The sequence below is a fragment of the Bos javanicus genome, unplaced genomic scaffold, assembly GCF_032452875.1.
Source record: "Bos javanicus breed banteng unplaced genomic scaffold, ARS-OSU_banteng_1.0 tig00001692_1, whole genome shotgun sequence".
NCBI lineage: Eukaryota > Metazoa > Chordata > Mammalia > Artiodactyla > Bovidae > Bos > Bos javanicus.
Window position 1 is genome coordinate 22,301 of NW_026893637.1, and position 15,258 is coordinate 37,558.

The 15,258-nt window shown below is 39.4% G+C and overlaps 1 long non-coding RNA gene across 1 annotated transcript; it reads right to left on the bottom strand.

The window, feature by feature from the left end:
- Positions 1 to 1,911: 1,911 nt before the first annotated feature.
- Positions 1,912 to 8,546, bottom strand: LOC133243957 (uncharacterized). Its single transcript, XR_009735231.1, has 2 exons — positions 8,133 to 8,546; positions 1,912 to 3,857 (listed from the first exon to the last, which is right to left on the bottom strand). It is a non-coding gene; the product is annotated as an uncharacterized LOC133243957 (long non-coding RNA).
- Between the last annotated feature and the right edge of the window lie 6,712 nt (positions 8,547 to 15,258).

Here is a 15,258-nt window from a genome sequence, read left to right on the forward strand (position 1 = left end):
GTGTAGTAGTTTTTATAATAATTTATTCCAGGTTTTAAATAAGTCTTAGTAGAAACTAGAGTCAAGTCCATATATAACGTTGAGACTAGGCATTCCATGTCTCTTATCATGAATTGCAGAGATGATAGCTAATCTTCACATTCATTTCATCCTTGGAAAACTGGCCTCTTTTTCAAGGTTAACTCAATAATAAATAATGTTTGAGTGCCCCCAAAAGGAGCAGAACACTCTGTAATGGAACTCGCTACCCATCCATCTGTTTATCTATCTATCTCTCTTCCTCCTTTTTCCATCCATTGTGTACGGTGTTTCAAAGTTACCCAAACTCGCGTCCATTGAGTTGGTGATGCCATCCAACCATCTCATCCTCTGTTGTCCCCTTCTCCTCCTGCCGTCAATCTTTCCCAACATCAGGGTCTTTTCAAATGAGTCAGCTCTTCGCATCAGGTGGCCAGTGTGTTACATCCAGGATTATTTTATGGGCTGAAGGTAAGACATGTAGGGGAGAGGGAAGCAGAAGGGGAGCACAATTAGGAGAAACAGTAGGTTCAGGATCTAGATGGAGGAAAAGGCTTAGAGGATCTTATACAACACTGCAGGCAGAAACAGAGATCACAACCACTTTGTACAACCCAGAATGAAACTGCACTGCCCTTAATCCTCATATGGTTAGTTAATTCAATCAAGATGTGGGGTTTGGGAGGGAGGTGATGGGGAAAAAGTTTTTCTCAACTCTCATCCTTTTCCTCTTTTGACTTAGATAGGGTTTAGACCTGGGTAGTTAAGTTGGGGTGTCCCCCCCCTGCACTGGGGATAGATAAAATTTTGCTTTGTGTTTGATTTTTGCTGCTTTTTGTTTGTTTAAAACTAAACAGGAATGAGGAAAGTTGATGGTAGAGAAGCTCTTTCAAAACTGTAAGACAACCCGCACCACATTTTTAAACAGCTCAAAGCTCATCTTGGTGCAATGACTTTATTGTTTACTTTAAATCTAGCTAAAGAACAATTGCCTCACAGTCAGTTCTGGGAAATTAAATACAATGGTGAAATCTACCAAGATTGACATATGGTATACATAGATGATAAGATTATCTATTTCGTATCACATCTCCCTGGAATGATAACATTCTCATTGTGAAAAACATGGAAAATTCTGAGAAACCTGAAGAAAAACAATACCCAGAACCCTGTCAATCAGAGATGACCAAACATTATCAACAAGCTGGTAGAGTTATTTTCCTTTCTGTTTTTCAGGTATATATGAAAGCAAAATTGGGAAACTGCATGCAATTTAAAATCATGCTTTCTAAAAAAATAAAAAATAAAAAAAATAAAATCATGCTTTCTTCATTTTACACATAATAAGCATCTCTGTTCTTCCAAAACATGTTTTCTAATGACTGCCTAATAATTCTTTATATGGCAGAGTGATACTCTATTACTGGGCATTTAAAACACTATGTTTTTTAAAAAACAAATTGTTTCAATTTTAGAATAATATGTGTACATCAATACTAAATTCAAAGATACCAAGGGGCACACTGTAAAAAAAGTAAAAAAAAAAGCCTCTCTCATCCTTGTCATATAGCCACTCATTTCCCTCTGTGAATGTAACCATTGTTACTGGCTTCTTGTGTGCCATTCCAGAAGAGCAACAAATATGGATACATTCTTTTATTCTTCCAAAGTGGTAGGATAATTCTGCACCTTTGTTGTTTTATTGATGATATATTGAGGAGATAGTTGCAACCAGTCTGCTATTAGCAGACATTTCCATTGTTTCCAACCTTTTGCTACTACAAACAATGATGCAATATTCTTATATAGACATACATTTTGCATGTGTTGAAGTATACCCATCAGACAAATTCCAAGAAGTGGAACTACTGGCCAAAGGTAATCTTGTGTGTGTGTGTTTTTTTTTTTTAATTAAAAAGATTTTTAAAGTTTTTAGCCATGTCTCATGGCTTGCAGGATCTCAGTTCCCCGACCAGGGATCAAACTCACACCCTTGGTAGTGAAAGCCACTGGATCGCCAGGGAATGTCCAGGAATCTTTATTTAAAAATTGGGTACTACCAAATTGCTCTCCTTGGTGTTTGCATCAATTTATCTATGAAGGTGCAACATATGAAGGTGCTTGTTTCCCCACATCCCTAACAATATAAAATGTTATCATCAAAAAAGAAACTAAAAGAAGAAAAAAAGAAACTCAATCCATATGAGTCACAAACGATGGCATGAAAAGGAGGCTAAGCATTTTATCTATTTTAGAAACATCTGCTTTTCTTTCTGTGAGCTATTTGTTCACTTCCTTTGCTCATTTTTCTGCTAGGCTTTACTTTTTTTTTCTTCTTAATGTAGATTTATAGTCGTTCTTTAAAAAATAATAAAATTACCCCTTTGCTGGAAATATGTTTTTCCCCCGTTCATTTTAATTTTGGGGGGCCACACTGCAGCAGCTTGTGGGTTCATAGTCTCTGGGCCAGGGGCTGAACCTGAGCCCTCATCAGTGAAAGCACTGAGTCCTAACCACTCCCAGGGAGCTCCCTCCTGTTTACTGTCTGTATTTATTTACAGTTTTCTTCTCGATGGAGAAAATTTTAACTTTTATAATCACAACTGAAAATCTTGCTTTCTTTATTTATAAAGCATATATAATATATATACCAAATATACAAAATAAATAAAGATTTTAAGTTATACATTTTATTTTGAGGCTCTGAATATTATAGATTACTCACAAAGTCTTCCTTCCCTAGATTTCCTTTAATTACACTTTTTTCCTCTTTAGTCATGCCTGGTGGCTTACAGGATCTTAGTTCCCCAAACAGGGATTGAACTTCTGCTCTCAGCAATGAAAGAGCAGAGACTTAACCACTGGACCAGGGAATTCCCTCCTTTGAGTAGGGAATGGTTTTCCATAATTTCATGTCAGTCTTTTATCCTTCTAGAATTTTTTTCCAGATACTGCCCAATTGTCCCAGCACCAATTATTAAATGTCATCTATCTTACTGCATTCATTTTCTTAATTTTTTTTCATTTTCTTAATTTTAAAAACTAAAGTTACCATGTGAATGCACAGTAACAGGGAATTTCTGGTCTTTCTAGACTATGAAAAGAAATCAACAAAATGACTATCAATTTTATATCTTAAAAAATATACTTGAATACACCATGAAATTATTTGTAAGAAAATAATGGTCAGATGCTTTTCCAACCTGTGAGCACATTTGCCCACTCTGAACTCCTTTAGTCTCACATGCTTCTGTATTTATCACATTAGCACCTTATTTCATGCTTTTCTATTTATGAATGGCCTGCACTCTAAACTCTCAGTTTTACTATGGTCCTCTGCTCTGCAATATAAGACTATTCTGATGATGAACCATTATATACATGTGTATATATTTGCCCAACTGGCTAATACTATTTTACGGACACTTAGCGATGGCTTACTTTTTCTCCCCTTTGAGCGCTAAGTGCACAGCCAGACACAAAGAGATGGGGCCAATCCAAACTGTGCAAATGAAACGTGGTTAGCGTCTTGTTGGTGCTCAGTTTTGTATGTGTGCTTTCTTTTTCCCTCAAGGTTCAGTGTTTTCTAGGCTGTCTTTACAAAACACCGAACCCTGCTTCTTTATCTGTGCCTGTGCACAGCGACAAAGGTTTTGGGGGTCCAGGAAAGAAATGATGTATAAAGATAACACCTTTGGGAGCTTGGTAGTAAAATCCAGAGCTTCTGCTGGAATTTTCTCCTGAAGCTTTCAACAGCAGAACTTTTGCTGTGATAGGGAGCAGCATTCTAACAGGACTGTCAGGATTCTTCTCCTCTGAGTGTCCATCCATTTGTCAAACTGGAAAAAAAAAAAAAAAAAAAAAGGAAAGCAAAAAAAAAAAAAAAGCTCCAGGTTTAGTCTGACACCAGAGACGCATTATGAAAGAGATAAAGAACTGCATAGAAAGTGAGTTTAGTAACTTATTCTTAACAAATTGCATGCATTTCTTTCCCTAACAAGTACACCCCATGTTTTGCCACCTTTCTGTTCTTTCTCACATGTGTGTGAGTGAGCCCAAGCAAGGCCGGTGTGGACAGACGTGCACTTGACCTCAAAACTTGGAGTTACAGAAAAATCTGGGAGCTGGTCATAGTCGTAAACTGAGAATATATACAGACTTGTAAAATGTAGATCTTTAACTTCTGATGGGGCTATATCCCAGTTAATCTATCATAAGTTGAAAGTATCATAAATTAAAAATGCACATAATACATTTAACCTACCAAACATCCTAGCTTAGCCCAGTCTACCTTAACGTGCTCAGAACGCTTACATGAACCCTGATGCTCCTTGCTGTTGTTTAGTCGCTAAGTCATATCCAGCTGTTTTGCAACCCCATAGACTGTAGCTCACCAGGCTCCTGTGTCCATGGGATTCTCCAGGCGAGAATACTGGAGTGGGTTGCCGTGCCCTCCTCCATGGGATCTTCCTGACCTAGGAGTCAAACCTGAGTCTCCTGCATTGACAGAGGTATTCTTTATCACTGAGCCACCAGGGAAGCCCTCACATGAACCTACAGTTGGGCAAAATCATCTACCACAAAGCCTATTTTAGAAGAAAGCGTTGACTAGTTCATGTAATTTATTGACTACTACACCTGGAGAAGGGAATGGCAACCCACTCCAGTATTCTTGCCTGGAGAGTTCCATAGACAGAGGAGCCTGGTGGGCTACAGGCCATGGGGTTGCACAGAGTTGGACATGACTGACACAACTTAGCATGTATACAAGCACACTGAATGTGAAACCAGAATGGCTGTCTGGGTACTGATGGTTTTAAGTGTATTTGGCCTGTACTCTTGTGACCGAGTGTCTGACTGGGAGCTGTGGCTCAGTGGCTGCCCAGAACCATAAATAAGTATCCTACTGCACATGGCTAGCCACCCTTCCCAAAAAAACCCAAATACAAAATTTTAAATATGGTATCCACTGAACGTCTATCACTTTTGCATCACTGTAAAGCCAAAAAGTTGCTAAGCCAAAGCATCTTAAGCCATGGACTGTCTGTACAACCATAAGAGAAGACACCTGGGCAGTCAGTCTTCGCCCATAGTTTACATCAGCTCATTAGTGATTAAAACTCCAGGACCAGAAACAAACCTTTGCGTTCACAATTAGAGATAAGGCAACACAAGCAAATATCTCTGAGAAGGGGGAGTATATAGGGTTAAAGTCCTGTGTGTGTGTGTTCTCAGTCACTCACTCTTGTCTGACTCTTTGCTGAGCCCACTAGGCTCCTCTGTCCATGGAATTTTCCAGGCAAGAATACTGGGATGAGGTGCCATTTCCTATTCCTAGGGATCTTCCCGACCCAGGGATCGAACTTGTGTCTTTTGGGTCTCCTGCATTGGCAGGTGGATTCTTTACCACTAGCACCACCTGGGAAGCTCCAGTTAAAGTCCTGCTGCTGCTGCTGCTAAGTCGATTCAGTCGTGTCCGACTCTGTGCAACCCCATAGATGGCAGCCCACCAGACTCCCCTGTCCCTTGGATTCTCCAGGCAAGAACACTGGAGTGGGTTGCCAGTTCCTTCTCCAATGCATGAAGGTGAAAAAAGAAAGTGAAGTCGCTCAGTTGTGTCTGACTCTTAGCGACCCCATGGACTGCAGCCTACCAGGCTCCTCAGCCCATGGGATTTTCCAGGCAAGAGTACTGGAGTGGGGTGCCATTGCCTTCTCCGAGTTAAAGTCCTACTAATATGTAAATGATTGATATGATTGGAAAGGAAAAGTTGATAGGAGGACCTGGAAAAAAAAAAAAAAAAAGAGTGCCAGAGACAGGAAGTACATGCCAAAGCAATCTGGGGCATACCAAACAAACGCTTGGGTTACTTCACAATTTTCCCCAGTGATGACCCCAAACCAGTCCCAAGACTAGTGACTCATCAAAGATGAGAGTGTGAGAGCTGGCCAAAACCAAAAGAAAGGTTCTTATGGCAACAGCCAGCAGCAGAAGGAGCTGTTTTCAGAGTCTTAATCTCTGTTTTTCTTCTTTAGACCATTAGAGAAGAGAAAACAGGAAAGTTTGGGGCTACTTGTATTTTATACGCTACTGCATTTCACCAATAGATATTTGCTAGTTATTATAAAGTAATCAGAATTTTATACTTTAGTTTTAATCATAAAATATATTGACCACCTAAAAAGGCAGGAAAGTGAAAGTGAAGTCGTGTCCAACTCTTTGTGACCCCATGGACTGTAGCCTATCAGGCTCCTCCATCCATGGGATTTTCCAGGCAAGAGTGCTGGAGTGGATTGCCATTTCCTTCTCCAGGGGATCTTCCCGACCCAGGAATCGAACCCAGGTCTACCGCATTGCAGGCAGATGCTTTTACCATCTGAGCCACCAGGGAAGCCCTTAAAAAAAAAATTAAAAAAGGCATATAAAGTAAAAATGTATTTTAAGCTTTATGACAAGTCAACTTCTTTGTAATCATAGGATCTATTTTTTTAAAGTAGTTGGAGTACTTCCTGATTAAAACCATTCACTGTGGGACTTCCCCTGGAAGTCCAGTGGTTAAGAATCTGCCAGTGCAGTAGACATGGGTTCCATCCCTGGTCTGGGATGAGTCGACATGCTGCAAGGCAAGTAAGTCTGAAAGCCACAACTGCTGAGCCCACACGCCATAGTGACTGAAGCCCAAGCACCCTAGAGCCTGTGCTCTGCAACCAGAGAAGCCACTGCAGTAGGAAGACTGCGTCCTTTAAGTAGGGAGGAGTGGTCCCATGCTCACGACAACTAGAGAAAGCCCACACACAGCAACGAAGACGCAGCTCAGCCATAAACAAATAAATAAAAAGAATCTGCCTTCCAATGCAAGGGACTAGGGTTGATAACCTGCTCGGGGAACTAAGAGCCCACATGCCACAACTAGAGAAAGCCTGTGTGCTGCAACAAAGACCCAGTGCAGCCAAACCAAAGATTTTTAAATAAAACAAAAACTATTCACTGTTACCAGATCTTTTCAGTGCTCATCAATCTCACTTTGGACATTATCATTCAAGGGGGAGGGGGGGCTCTCAAATGAAAAAAAAAAAAAATCAGAAACCTTAACTTACACATAAGTGAATAAAATGTATTCATGTATGAATGTTCCCAGATTTCCTCTCCGCCTGTTTCTGCACAGTCCATATTTCTAACTAACATAATATGAGACTTATTTCCTTTGGGGATGGGTTATTAGAATGATAGAGAAGCCAGACCAGAGTGGTGAGAGCCAGGGGAAGGACCAGCCCACCATGCTGCGGTGATCTCTAAAAAAAGGAGCCAGTGGGGGGCATATGGAGACAGGAGGGCTGCAGGGTTTTGGCATGTAGGCAGTTCGTGGTGGTTCAGACTTTAACTGTCCTTCCAGCAGTTATACAGTGTGAGAGAACTGGGGAATGAAGAAAGCGGGTCTGGTAAGTAGTGTTATGAGTTCTGAATTGAATCCCCTGTGATTCTTCTTTGAGAGACAACATGAAAATTGGTATTCATCTTTAAAATTACTTTGGGCAGTGCTACGTGCTACTCTGTAGAAACTGAGCTATGTGGGGACCCAGGATGATGAGGGAAGAAATGTTTATGGGATATAATTATCACTACAGTAAATCAGAAATAACCCCAAATGCCTCACAATAGTGAATCAGCTCATCAACATGATAAGAGAAAATACAGCATTAAGGATGCATGGGGGCTTTGAGAGTGAGGCCATTCAGTCTCACTAAGAATCTCTTAATTTCTTCCTTTATACATTGATTGAATAATTATACCTAAACTTAGAGTTACTGGGAAGATTAAAGAAATGAAAATATGTATAAAATTCCTAAAAGAGTGTATGACTCATTGTACTCATGGTAGCTAATATTATAAACAGTGGTGCCCAAACTTTTTGGCACCAGGGACCAGTTTCATAGAAGAGAATTTTTCCATGGACGGGGGGAACAGGCAGGGAGGGATGGCTTCGGGGTGATTCAAGCGCATTGCATTTTATTGTAGTTCAGTCGCTCAGTCATGTCTGACTCTGCAACTCCATGGGCTGCAGCATGCCAGACTTCCCTGTCCTTCGCCATCTGCTGGAGCTGGCTCACACTCACCTCCATTGGGTCAGTGATGTTTTCCTACCCTCTGGTCCTCTGTCGTCCCCTTCTCCTCCTGCCTTTAATCTTTCCCAGCATCAGTCTTTTCTAATGAGTCGGCTCTTCACATCCGGTGGCCCAAGTATGGAGTTTCAGCTTCAGCATCAGTCCTTCCAATGAATAATCAGGACTGACTTCCTTTGGGATTGACTGGTTTGATCTCCTTGCAGTTCAAGGGATGCTCAAGAGTCTTCTCCAACACCACAGTTCAAAAGCATCAATTCTTCATCGCTCAGCCTTCTTTCTGGTTCAACTCTCGCATCCATACATGACTCCTGGAAAAACTACAGCATTACATTTATTGTGCACTTTATTTCTAATGTGATGCCACTGCTGATCTGATGAGAGGTACCAGTGGGTCTGTGGCCCAGAGGTTGGGGACCCCTGTTAGAAAATATCATAGTGATTTAAAAATAATAAGCATGAGGGGTAAATCATTAGATATACAATAATTAAATTACAAAGCATAAAGTTACCATGTTTGTACATTAACAAGGACAGGAAGCACATTTGCAAGGATTGAGGTCAGCTCAATTATTGTCAGGGATGCCCAGAAGAAAACAGGCTCAGATTGAAGAACAGTGATTTAGAATGAATATAAAAGAACATTAGGATTATAAAGCACTGAAGAAATCTATAAAAGAAAATATTCAAACCTGTCCCTCTAGAGATTAAAAAGATAATTACATTGGTTTCTCATTTATTTCCCTGATTATAACAGTCAAAGATAATTTATATTTGGCTTTGATAGGTGTTCTTGCCTTGGGGGTTTCTCCTTTCTAATTGTGTTTATTTAGTCTAATAGAAAATGAATTTGCATTCCTTGAACTTCTACCAGTTACAGGTGGATAGATGACTGAGAAGAATGCTTAACAGCTGGGGGAAATCCCCTTGGAATTTAAAAGGTGCTGGGAATAATCCAAAAAGTAGATAATCCATGGAAGAATTAACTGTGCATGAATTTGGTAATCGCCCAGTATCTTTCTCTTTTTTTAAAAAAATTTCTAAATTGAAGTATTGTTATTTTACAATCTTTTAGGTATCTAGCATATTGATTTATACATGTATACACACACACACACAGACACACACACACACACACACATTCTGTTTTAGATTCTTTTCCACTGTAGGTTATAATAAGATATTGGATATAGTTCCTTGTGCTATACAGTAGGTTCCTGTTTGTTTGTTTGTTTGTTTTTTTCAAATCTATTATATATATATATCTGTTCCACATCTCTTGCTTCAGCTCTTTAAGAAAAAAGAGCCACACCATCACAGCCAGGGATCTAATGTGTGAGGTAGGGGAGCAGCTAAGACCGTTTTCTTATCCTAGTACCATGTATGATACTTCATTTTACAGTTAGTTCCTTTTTAATATTAACATCATATAATTAGTATATGACATTGTGCTACATTATTTTATGCTATGCTATCTTATATGACCATCACTGGTGACTCAGTGGAAAAGAATACGTCTGCCAAGCAGGAGACAGGGGGTCAATCCCTGGGTCAGGAAGATCCCTTGAAGAAGGAAATGGCAACTGGCTCCAGTATTCTTGCTTGGGAAATTACATGGACAGAGGAGCCTGGTGGGTTTACAGTCCACGGGGTCGCAAAAGACTCAGACATGACTTAGTTACTAAACAGCAACAATACTATCTTATATCATATCATAATTATATTTTATAGTTACTTTTAATGCCTTTCGGGATTTCTTGACAATAGGATTGTGAAAATCCCATTTTCAGAGTAGTTGTTACAAGGATTCTTGCCGCACTTTCAAGATGCGAGGACCATTGCTAGGGCATCAGCACCACTCATCGCACACCAAATGGCAAGGAAAGGAACGTTCTCAGGCAGTGAGGTCAAGATGAAGGAAGAGGCTGTTATTTTTATTTTTATTTTTTGCTTTTTGGTTATATTATCCTGGGCATCACTGGTAAAGAATCTGTCTGCAATGAAGGAGACCTGGGTTTGATCCCTGGGTTGGAAAGATCCCCTGGAGAAGGAAATGGCAACCCACGCCAATATTCTTGCTTGGAAAATCCCATGGACAGAGAAACTTGGTGGGCTATAGTTCATGGGGTCACAAAAGAGTCAGACATGACTGAGCATGCACACATGGCTAAATATAAAATACTTTTTGGAATGTCTATCATTGAATAGGTTTCACATTACACCTTACTATCCAGATTGTTTTTAAAAGTGACTTTACTTCTAATATGAGATTGAGCTTTAAAGCCAATACTTGACTCATACAATGAAAATCCCAAGTAATGCTAAGTTTAAAAATCAGTATCCTTGGGCTTCCCTGGTGGCTCAGTGGTAAAGAATCTACCTGCCAACGCAGGTAACATGGGTTTGATCCCTGATCTGGGAAGATCCTACATGCAGCGGAGCAACTAAGCCTGTGTGCCACAACTACTGAGCCTGTGTTGATCCCATGCACCACAACTTAAACGAGAAGGCTCTAGAGCCCAGTCTCTGCAACAAGAGACGCCCTGGCAATGAGAAGCTTGTACACCACAACTATAGAAAAGCCTGTGCAGCGAGGAAGACTCAGCACAGCCATAAATAAAGGAAAATTAAAAACAACAACAAAAAAAACCCTGTATGCTTACTTACTTCTCTCCTTTCTTTTTTTTTTTTTATTGAAAATGCATTCCTTATGCTATCAATCTGTTATGTTGTTCATAAAACACACAGACAAATAAAGCCTAAACCTAAACTGGAGAGAGAAAACTGAATAAAAATAAACTGGAAATATCCCCTTCAAACTTAATTCCTGTGGCTTTCATGGAGCTGTAAAGATTACCATATAATCTAGTGAATTTATGGAATAAGTTTGTTGTTGGGCAAAAGAGAAAAACCAGTGAGTACCATTTATTCATTTAGAAAATATTTATTAAATGCCTGATAGCATCAAGCAATGTACAACAAGGAGCATGGTAAAACCATGCCTGACCCTATAGTTTGGCTGATTGGAGTAGAGAGATAATTAGTGATCTTTGCAAATATCAGTGACCTTTGAAATATAGGCTTCTATTAGTTATGGTAAAATAAAAGAATTAACAAGATCTTTTTAAAAGTTTGAAGACCTTGAATTTTATCCAGGGTGATATTAAAAATGTTGAACAACTGGCAATGCTATCAACCAATCAAAATCGGCAGAGGCTGCTCAGCCATACCAATGAATTCTGCCTGAACATTAGCCCTGGTTATATTAATTTAGGGATTTACATTCATAGTAAGTAGAATGAAAATGCAAATATAGTCATTTTAAATATGTCCCTTTTTATTTTATCTATTTGCTTTTTTTATAAGTCTCTTTTTTAAGTTGTTGGTAACAAAGTTAGTTTAAAAACACAAATACAATATGAGAAAAACTTAGCTAGATTTTAAATTTCGGGTATTTCTAATTTTGCCATTTTCAGTGAATTTATTTTATAAAATTTTGTTATTATTTTGAATAGATATTACCTTCACATGATTAAAAAGATTCACATGATTAAAAATTCAAAAGACACAAAAGGCTCTCCAGGTAAGAGTCTCTTCCAGAGAGTGTTTTGCCTATGTTCTCCTCTAGGAGTTTTATAGTTTCTGGTCTTACTTTTAGATCTTTAATCCATTTTGAGTTTATTTTTGTGTATGGTGTTAGAAAGTGTTCTAGTTTCATTCTTTTACAAGTGGTTGACCAGATTTCCCAGCACCACTTGTTAAAGAGATTGTCTTTAATCCATTGTATATTCTTGCCTCCTTTGTCAAAGATAAGGTGTCCATATGTGCGTGGATTTATCTCTGGGCTTTCTATTTTGTTCCATTGATCTATATTTCTGTCTTTGTGCCAGTACCATACTGTCTGGGCATACACACTGAGGAAACCAGAAGGGAAAGAGACACATGTACCCCAATGTTCATCGCAGCACTGTTTATAATAGCCAGGACATGGAAGCAACCTAGATGTCCATCAGCAGATGAATGGATAAGAAAGCTATGGTACATATACACAATGGAGTATTACTCAGCCATTAAAAAGAATACATTTGAATCAGTTCTAATGAGTTGGATGAAACTGAAGCCTATTATACAGAGTGAAGTAAGCCAGAAGGAAAAACACCAATACAGTATACTAACACATATATATGGAATTTAGAAAGATGGTAACAATAACCCGGTATACGAGACAGCAAAAGAGACACTGATGTATAGAACAGTCTTATGGACTCTGTGGGAGAGGGAGAGGGTGGGAAAATTTGCGAGAATGGCATTGAAACATGTAAAATATCATGTAAGAAACGAGTTGCCAGTCCAGGTTCGATGCACGATACTGGATGCTTGGGGCTAGTGCACTGGGACGACCCAGAGGGATGGTGTGGGGAGGGAGGAGGGAGGAGGGTTCAGGATGGGGAAAGCATGTATACCTGTGGCGGATTCATTTTGATATTTGGCAAAACTAATACAATTATGTAAAGTTTAAAAATAAAATAAAATTAAAAAAAAAAAAAGAGTCTCTTCCACCCTTTAGACAGTTTTCCTGTCTGAAGGAAATCAATATTGTCCCTTTTCTTGTAAAAGTAAAAGTAATGTGAAGTCGATCAGTCATGTCCAACTCTTTGCGACCCCACAATTGTAACCTGCCAGGCTCCTCTGTCCATGGGGTTTTCCAGGCAAGAATACTGGAATGGGTTGCCATTTCTTTCTCCAGAGGATATGTAAAGTCTTCCAGAAACATTGTGTACATGACTTTTTTTTCCTTCTTTAGGTTAGTAAATATCTTTAGACTGGAGCTTGTAGACCAGCACAGAAAAGAAGTGGTGACTAAATCAGACAAACAAGAACAGTAAGATACAGAGCTTTATGATGGATTGAATGTTTATGTCACCCCTAATTCCGAAATTGAAACCCTAACCCTGTGGTAATGACCCAGGGAGGTAGGTGGGGCCTTTGAGAGGATTAGGTCATGAAGGAGAGCATTCACATACGGGATTGCGAGCATCCATGCTCAGTCTCTCAGTTGTGTCTGACTCTTTGCCACCCCATGGATTGTAGCCTGCCAGGCTTCTCTGTTGATGGGATTTCCCAGGCAAGAATACTGGAGTGGGTTGCCACTTCCTACTCAGGGGATCTTCCTGACCCAGAGAGCAAACCATAGTTTCCTGATTGGCAGGCAGATTCTTTACCACTGAGCCACCAGGGAAGCCCTCATGAATGGGTTTAGTGTCCTTTATTAAAGAGACTACAGAGTGACCTTTAGCCCTTTTGTCATGTGAAGACACATGGAGAGTCTCTGAGCCAGAAAGCAGGTTCCCAGCAGACATCGAGTCTGCTAGCACCTTGATCTTGGACTTTCCGGCCTCTAGAACTATGAGAAATAAATTATCTGCTGTTTATAAGCCCCTGCCCCCACCAGTGTTCTGTTATAGCACCTGGAATAGACTAAGACATACGGGAAAATGGATCTCAGTAACTCACAGGGTAGGATATTCTGTCTACTGCTATATTCTGGGGCAAAGATGCTCTGTTAAAAGGAAAGAAGGCTTTGACTGTATGCTTTAAAGATGGACTATTTCAAGTTCATTATATACATCTAGAGTTAAAGAAATCAAAGTATAATTTTTTAAAAGGGATCCTGATTTGTTTTTTTAAATTAAGGTACAATTCATACACCACACCACCCAGCATTTTCATGTATTCACAGGGCTGTAAAGCCAGCACTACTGTCTAATTTCAGAACATTTTCATTACCTCCCAAAATAAATTCCATACCCATTACAGTCAGTCACTCCTCCTCTGCTCCCTGGCCCCTAGAAACCACTCATCTATTTTCTGTCTGTATGGATTTGTCTATTTTGACTATTTCATATAAATGGAATCATATACTAGATGGCTTCGGTGTCTGGTTTCTTTCACTCAGCGTACTATGTTCAAAGTTTATGTTGTAGCATATATTAGTACTTCATTCTTTTTTCTTGCCCATGCTTTTTAAAATTTAACCATTTTTAAGTGTACAGTTCAGTGACATGATACACACTCACACTGTTGTGCAACATCCCCACCATCCGTCTGCAGAACTGTTTTTAAAACTCAAGCTGAAACTCTACCCGTTAAATAACGTCCCTATTTCTTCGTAACCTCTATTTTACTTTCTTTCTCTGTGAATTTGCCTATTTTAAGAACTTCATAAAAGTGGAGTCAAACAATATTGGTCCTTTTGTGTCTGGTTTATTTCACGTAGCACAATGTCTTCAAAGTTCATTCATGAGTAGCTTGAAATAGAACTGCCTTTCATTTTAAGGATGAATACTATTCCATTGTTTGGCTAGACCCCATTTTGTTTATCCATTTCTCACCAAATGGACGTTTGGGTGTTTACATTTTTGACAATTATGAATAATGCCACTGTGGACATTAGCGTACACATTTTTGTATGACCATGTTTCCAGTTCTCTTGGGTGGAAGAGACTCTCAATGAGACTGTAGAGGAATTTGATGAGTAATACACATTAGCCAGAGATGGATAGAGAAAAACATTTAAATTTCGAACTTTCAAAAATGCGAATGTGTGTTCGCATGTTCAATCACATTAGTTCATGCGTCTGGTGTGCACAGTCATGTGTGTCCATCCACTACAGGTGGCTGTGCTTTTGTGTACTTTTCAGTACAGTAGAGAAGTTTTATAATTTCAAGCCCAGGATGTCTGGAAGCAAGCTTACAAACAGCGGGGTGTAGCCAGTTGTGTTAGTTGGGTACCAAGGCTGACTGTGTTGGATTTACTATCAAATTGGACCTATGAATTCACTTTTGGAACAGAACTCATTCATACAGAGTGGACTTACTGTACTTTGATCATGGACAATGGTCATCGAGACTGTGTTTCCTTTGAGGAAGTGTGAAAGTAACTTAGATATGGATATATAGATTTATATACATTCCTTTGTTAATGTTCTTTTTCATTATGGTTTATTCCAGGATACTAGATATAGTTCCCTGTGCTATACAGTAGGACCTTGTTGCTTAGCCATTCTAAATGTAATAGCTTGCATCTACCAACCCCAAACTCCCGGTCTGTCCTGCTCCC